Source organism: Triticum aestivum, chromosome 2D, assembly GCF_018294505.1.
Source record: "Triticum aestivum cultivar Chinese Spring chromosome 2D, IWGSC CS RefSeq v2.1, whole genome shotgun sequence".
In the NCBI taxonomy this organism is placed as follows: domain Eukaryota; kingdom Viridiplantae; phylum Streptophyta; class Magnoliopsida; order Poales; family Poaceae; genus Triticum; species Triticum aestivum.
Genome location: NC_057799.1, coordinates 226,535,350 through 226,542,062, shown reverse-complemented (window position 1 = coordinate 226,542,062; position 6,713 = coordinate 226,535,350).

Genomic DNA, 6,713 nt, shown 5'->3' with positions numbered 1-6,713 from the left:
GTCCAGGGGTCACCTGCTATGCTTGTGGTGAAGAAGGGCACTATGCTAAACAATGCCCAAAGCCGAGGAACTCGGCCCCCAAGCCAAACAATGGTGGAAACAATCCAGCCACCAAGCGCAACAATTTCAATCCCAACAACAACCACAGGAAGGGCCACCTGAACCATGTGACCAGGGAAGAAGCGCAGAATGCCGCAGACATCGTGCTCGGTACGTTCCCTGTCAACACAGTACCTGCCACGGTTTTGTTTGATTTTGGAGCTTCCCATTCGTTCGTTTCAAAGAGTTTTGTTTTGCAACATGGTTTTCCAATACTTCCCTTGGAAAAATCTATGATCATCAAGTCCCCTGGAAATAAGAAAATCGCTCAGAGCTACTGCCAAGGAGTAATCATTGAGTTCGAAGGACTACAGTTCCAAGCAAATCTCATCGTGTTGGAAAATAAAGGACTGGATGTCATTTTAGGGATGGACTGGTTGACCACCAACAAAGGATTCATTGACTGTTTCAATCGGACAGTGATTCTCACTCACCATCATGGCAAGAAAATTAAGGTTACAGCTCAAGAAAGGCCACGGTCACGGCAACCAAAACTGAACAAAGTGGACATTTCAAAACTGAGAAAAGTTCCAGTGGTATGCGAATTTCCTGATGTGTTCCCTGAAGAACTGCCAGGCATGCCACTAGACCGAGAGATAGAATTCAGCATCGAACTAGCACCTGGCACCGCTCCCATCTATAAGAAACCTTATAGAATGGCACCCTCAGAATTGGTGGAGTTGAAGAAGCAGATAAAGGAATTATTGGACAAAGGATTTATTCGAGCCAGCTCCTCACCATGGGGTTCGCCAGTTTTATTCGCCAAGAAAAAGGATGGGACACTAAGACTGTGTATAGACTATCGAGCCCTCAATATGGTCACCATCAAAAACAAATATCCGATGCCACGGATAAATGATTTGTTTGACCAGCTCGCACAAGCCAAGGTGTTCTCAAAAATTGATTTGAGATCGGGATATCATCAATTGAAAGTACGGACAGAGGATATCCCTAAAACAGCATTCACCTCCAGATACGGACTATATGAATTCACAGTGATGCCTTTTGGTCTAACAAACGCCCCCGCATATTTCGTCCACCTCATGAACAAAGTGTTCATGAAATTCATGGACAAATTTGTTGCGGTGTTCATCGACGATATTCTGGTATACTCGAGGACACCGGAAGAGCATGCTGAGCATCTCAGAATTGTTTTGGGAGAATTAAGGAAACATCAGTTGTACGCCAAGTTTAGCAAGTGTGAATTTTGGCTAAGGCAGGTTGGTTCCCTAGGCCATATATTGAACCAAGAAGGCGTGGCCGTAGACCCGGAAAAAGTCAAAGCCATACTTGACTGGAAACCACCCGCCAACGTTACAGATGTGCGCAGTTTCCTGGGAATGGCCGGATATTACAGAAGATTTATTGAAGGATTCTCCACTGTGGCAAAACCAATAACACAGTTGGTCAAGAAAGACAAGAAATTTGTATGGACGGAAGCGTGCGAGAAAAGCTTCCAAGAACTCAATAAGAAATTAACAACCGCACCAGTATTAACCGTGCCAGACATACACAAGAGTTTTGAAGTATATTGTGACGCGTCCCGAAAAGGCCTCGGATGTGTACTAATGCAGGATGGCAAAGTTGTCGCGTATGCCTCCAGGCAACTGCGAAAACATGAGGAAAATTACCCAACACATGACTTGGAGCTAGCAGCAGTCATACATGCACTCAAGGAGTGGAGGCACTTTCTGTTGGGAAATCGCTGTGAAATATATACGGACCATAAGAGCCTCAAATATATTTTCACACAGCCAGAGCTAAATTTACGCCAACGACGCTGGTTCGAATTGGTCAAGGACTATGATGTCGGCATTCACTACCATCCAGGGAAAGAAAATGTAGTGGCTGATGCCCTTAGTCGAAACCCCAGCTCGGACAACGACGGTCCGCAAAACTTGAGGCCTGAGTTTCAGCAAGAGTTCGCTAGGCTCAACATGATGTTAGTCTCTGAGGGCACCGTATCAAATCTGGAGATACAACCCACCCTAGTGGACCAAATTAAGAAGGCTCAATAGGGACATCCCAGCATCGAAGGTATAAAGAAGAAAATGAACCTTGGTAAGGCTTCAGAGTTCGTCACAGACAGTGAAGGGATATTATGGTACGGAGACAGACTTTGCGTACCTAACATTGAGGAACTCAAGCAACAAATCCTAACCGAAAGCCACACCGCTTCATACTCGATCCATCCTGGAGGAACCAAAATGTACAAAGACATTCAGGAAAGATTTTGGTGGCACGGTATGAAAAGGGATATGGCCGCATTTATTGCTTGTTGTGATTCATGTCAGCGCATCAAGGCCGAGCATCAATAGCCAGCAGGGCTACTCCAGCCAAACAGGATACCGGAATGGAAATGGGATGAAATAGGAATGGACTTCATCGTCGGACTACCACGATAACAATGCGGAAATGACGCCATATGGGTCATCACAGACCGACTAACCAAGGTTGCTCATTTCATTCCCGTGAAGACTACCTACTCCACACAGAGACTGGCCAAACTTTATCTCTCCCGTATAGTTTGTTTGCATGGAGTCCCAAAGACTATAATATCCGACCGAGGCACACAATTTGTCACCAAATTTTGGGATCACCTACAACAAGCTCTGGGCACGCAGCTAGCTTTCAGTACAGCGTACCACCCTCAGACTGATGGACAAACGGAACGTGTAAACCAAATCCTAGAGGATATGTTGAGGGCCTGTGTGCTCACCTATGGATCCAGTTGGGAAGAGAGTTTGCCGTATGCCGAGTTTGCTTACAACAACAGTTACCAAGCCAGCTTGCAAATGGCACCCTTTGAAGCATTGTACGGACGGAGGTGTCGTACCCCGCTGAATTGGTCGAAAACAGGTGACAGCCGTATCTTCGGCCCAGACATGCTTAAAGAGGCCGAGGAGAAAGTTAAGCAGATCAGGGACAGACTCAAGACAGCGCAGAGCCGACAAAAGAGCTACTACGATCAAAAACATCGTGAAGTCAGCTTTGAACCCGGTGATTCCGTATACCTATGAGTGTCTCCTATGAGGGGCATGCAACGGTTCAAAATTAAGGGGAAGCTAGCCCCGAGATTTATTGGACCATTCCGTATAGTCGCACGAAGAGGCACAGTAGCCTACGAACTAGACCTACCCAAGGAGCTGTCAGACGTCCATGACGTGTTCCACGTCTCTCAACTGAGAAAATGTGTAAGTAACCCGGAGAAGCATGTACCTCATGAAAACATTGATGTGCAACCAGACCTCACCTACAGGGAGAGGCCAGTAAGGATTTTGGAAGAGTCTGAAAGGAGGACCCGTCAGAAAACAACAAAAAATTTCAGGGTTCAGTGGAGCAACCACACTGAGGATGAAGCTACATGGGAAAGGGAAGATTTCCTTCAGGCAGAATATCCATACCTATTTGAGGATCAGCTGAAATCTCGAGGACGAGATTTTTCCTAAGGGGGTAGGTGTTGTGACACCCAAAATTTTATTTTGCTTTTTCAAAACTTTTTCTTGTTTTGAGGGAAGTGATTTGAAATTTTCTTCTAAAAGAACTTTCCCTCTCAAAATATTTTCTTTTGTGACTAGTACTTCATTTTTGTTTCACTCAAAACTTGATTTTGGTCTTGGAGGTTTTCCTCTTTATTTTGGACTCAAACCAAAATGTTTTTCTCTTGGAAAAATGCCTTTTGAAAATTTCTTTGAAGAAGGCCCTAGAGCTTTTGGAAAGATCCTTTGCCACTTTCAAAAATTCCTCTTGCCATGGCCCAAGGGTAAATTCCCTCCCTTAAACCTCTCCTCACCTTTGGATCATGACTTACTTCAAATCCAGCAAGTTGAACCTCCCCATATGATTATTTTCCATTTAAATCTTATCAAAACAATTTCTGTCTCCTATTCTAGCCCTTGGAGATTTACAAAGGAGCTACCTTTTCTGTTTTGATTTTTACCCCAAACCTTTTTCCCTTCCTAGTCCTTTGAACCCTCAACCAAGATCCATGAAGATCCACTGGTCTTCACTTCAAATTTTTCAAACTATACTTGCTGCAAGTTTGGACCAGATTTGTCAAATTTGGTGAAATTCATCAAATCCTTCTCCATAAATTCTTAGAAAAATCAGGCAGCCTCTGGGTGCATTGAGAGGTCACCTCACCAAGTCCCAGCTCCAGGAAAAATTTTCTGCTTGCCAAATCATTCTGTCGAACACCTGCAGGGCATTGTCAATGTCAAGTTCAGTAAATTCAGAGTGCAGTTCAGAAGCTGCTGTCGTTTTCTTCAGAACATCTCCTCGATCTCGCCAGTAACCGCGTTGGCACCTTGCTCCCCGTCCCCTCCCCCTTGTCCCTGCACCGCACGAACGCCTGGACGCTTGCGGGCGTCGGCGACGAGCTGGAGGAGGTGCACTGCCCCGTGACCGACGCCAGCGGCGGCTTTGCGGCCGCCAGAGAGAGGCGCGGCGCAGACGGCGCCACCCAGCGCCGCCCAAGCCACCGGAGATCGCCGCGTGGCCGCCCCCTCCCCAGAACGCGCTGCCACTCTCGTCGTGAACCGCTGGGCGTGGAGCGCGCTCTCTGCCGCCGTCGAGCCCGTGCGGCCACCCCACCGTGGACCAGCACCATTACGGCAAGACCGACCAGGATTAGCGGGGGAACGGCACCAGTACACCTCACTGATGCTGCCTGGACACTCAAACCCCCTGCTCAACCACTGCCTCGCCGTAATCGCTCGCCAGAGCAACCCCGTTCATGGCCACCCCCTCGATCCGCCTATAAATAGAGGCCCCGAGCTTCAACTCGAACCCACACCATCTCTGCACTCCACCTAGACCGCGCCAAGCCACTGGAAGAGCCCCGAGGGAGATTTCTTCCCCAGCTCCGGCCGCCGCGACCCGCCACGGGATCCAGCTCGATTCGCTCCCCACCCACCGGAGTTCTCCACCATCGCCCGAGCCGCCGTCCACCGGAGAAAGTGTCGCCGTCGACGTGGTGCTCTCCGACGGTCGAGACCACCACCCACCGACGCGGAAGGACACGCTGAAGCTCTTGGTTCCGGAAGAGGTGACGGAGCCGCGAACTTCGCCGAGCTAGACTCCGACTTCTCCGAACCAGGCAAGCATGTTTGAACCTTTGATATTATAGGTGTTTTTGCATGTTTGCGTGAGAGGTTGTGCGTGGCATATGAGTATCAGGGAGTACCTCGTTGCTTGTGAAGCAACTACCCGCATGTTCCAAAGTTGCGATGATCTCTGGTGAGAGATGGCCTAATCATGTGGTGACATGAAGGGCAGCAAGGTGGTACTGTTGTAGCATACCAGCCTTGCGTCATCCGACAAATTCCGACGTTAACGTGGACGGAGTCACGTTATCGTTCTTCCACCTTCCATGCTACCACATGTTTTCTGCCAGAATGCGGTTTAGTAAGTTGGTAACCTCTTTCCGTGTACACACCAAACAGAGGGGCCGGGATGATGGTTCCATGGCCCTGGATTAAAGCCAGTCATCCGGTCAGGGGGCATGGGTGTTTCCGGTTGGGACCGAGAGGGGGGCACCCCTTAGAGCGCGCGTATAGAAATTTGATCCCATGCTACGCGAGGTTGTAGCCTCCCCGTCTCAAGGTTTTTCTTGAACATTGCCGAGGGTGATCCCTGGCTTCGGAATGTTGAATGGGCGTGTACTGGTTAGATGTGTTTCTTCCAAAACACCGTAAACGGAACTAGTCCCCGTGACTACTGAAATCCGTTGGCTGTGGTTAAAGTACAAACTCTGCAGAGTCAAATCCTTCCGAGTCATCGTATCCATAGTCAAGTATCGTGATCAGCGTATCCATGTCTAAGTCGTAACCTCGTGGTATATCCTTCGTTCCGGTAAGTAAGCTTGAGTAGTAGACTTGGTGGAACGTTACTCCTGTGGATGGACTAACCCTATTGTTTATCTGATGTCTGATTATTCTCGTGATATGATTTAAAAATTCATGGGCTACTAAGTTACGAAAATAAGCCCTTTATGTGATGTCGATCAGACGTCCGACTATGGCATGTTTGTCTCTTACTTTCAATATAAGCCCTGTATGTGATGTCGCTCAGACGTCCGACTGTGGCACGCACTGCCTTGATTTTCGGTTATAAGCCCTTTATGTGGTGTCGCCCCGACGCCCGACTGTGGCATTATTATCCTTACAGTTTCCTCTCGAGGAGTCATTCGGACCCTCGTTTGGCACCAGTATTACTATTCTTGCAGTTTCCTCTCGAGGAGTCATTCAGACCCTCGTTTGGCACCCAGTATTTACTTTGGGATTTCGGGAGGACTACCGCCCGACTTCTTTGTTATTTTCCCATGCATTATTGTCTCTATGTCTGAACGCACTTGTTATTCCATCCTTACGCTTCATGTTTACATTTGTTATATCTTATGTCCGAAATGTCTTGCGAGTACTTTCATAGTACTCACCTAGAGGAGTCCCAGTCAGTCCTGTGCGATCCCGGATATTGGTCACTTGTATTATATACGCTTCCGCCACCCGCAATAAGTCTCCTCGAGCCTCACTCCGACGCTCGAAGAGCTGTAGTTTTCAGGAGTCATATCACCCACTTCGCGGTGATATTTCCACCATCGTTGTTATCGTGAG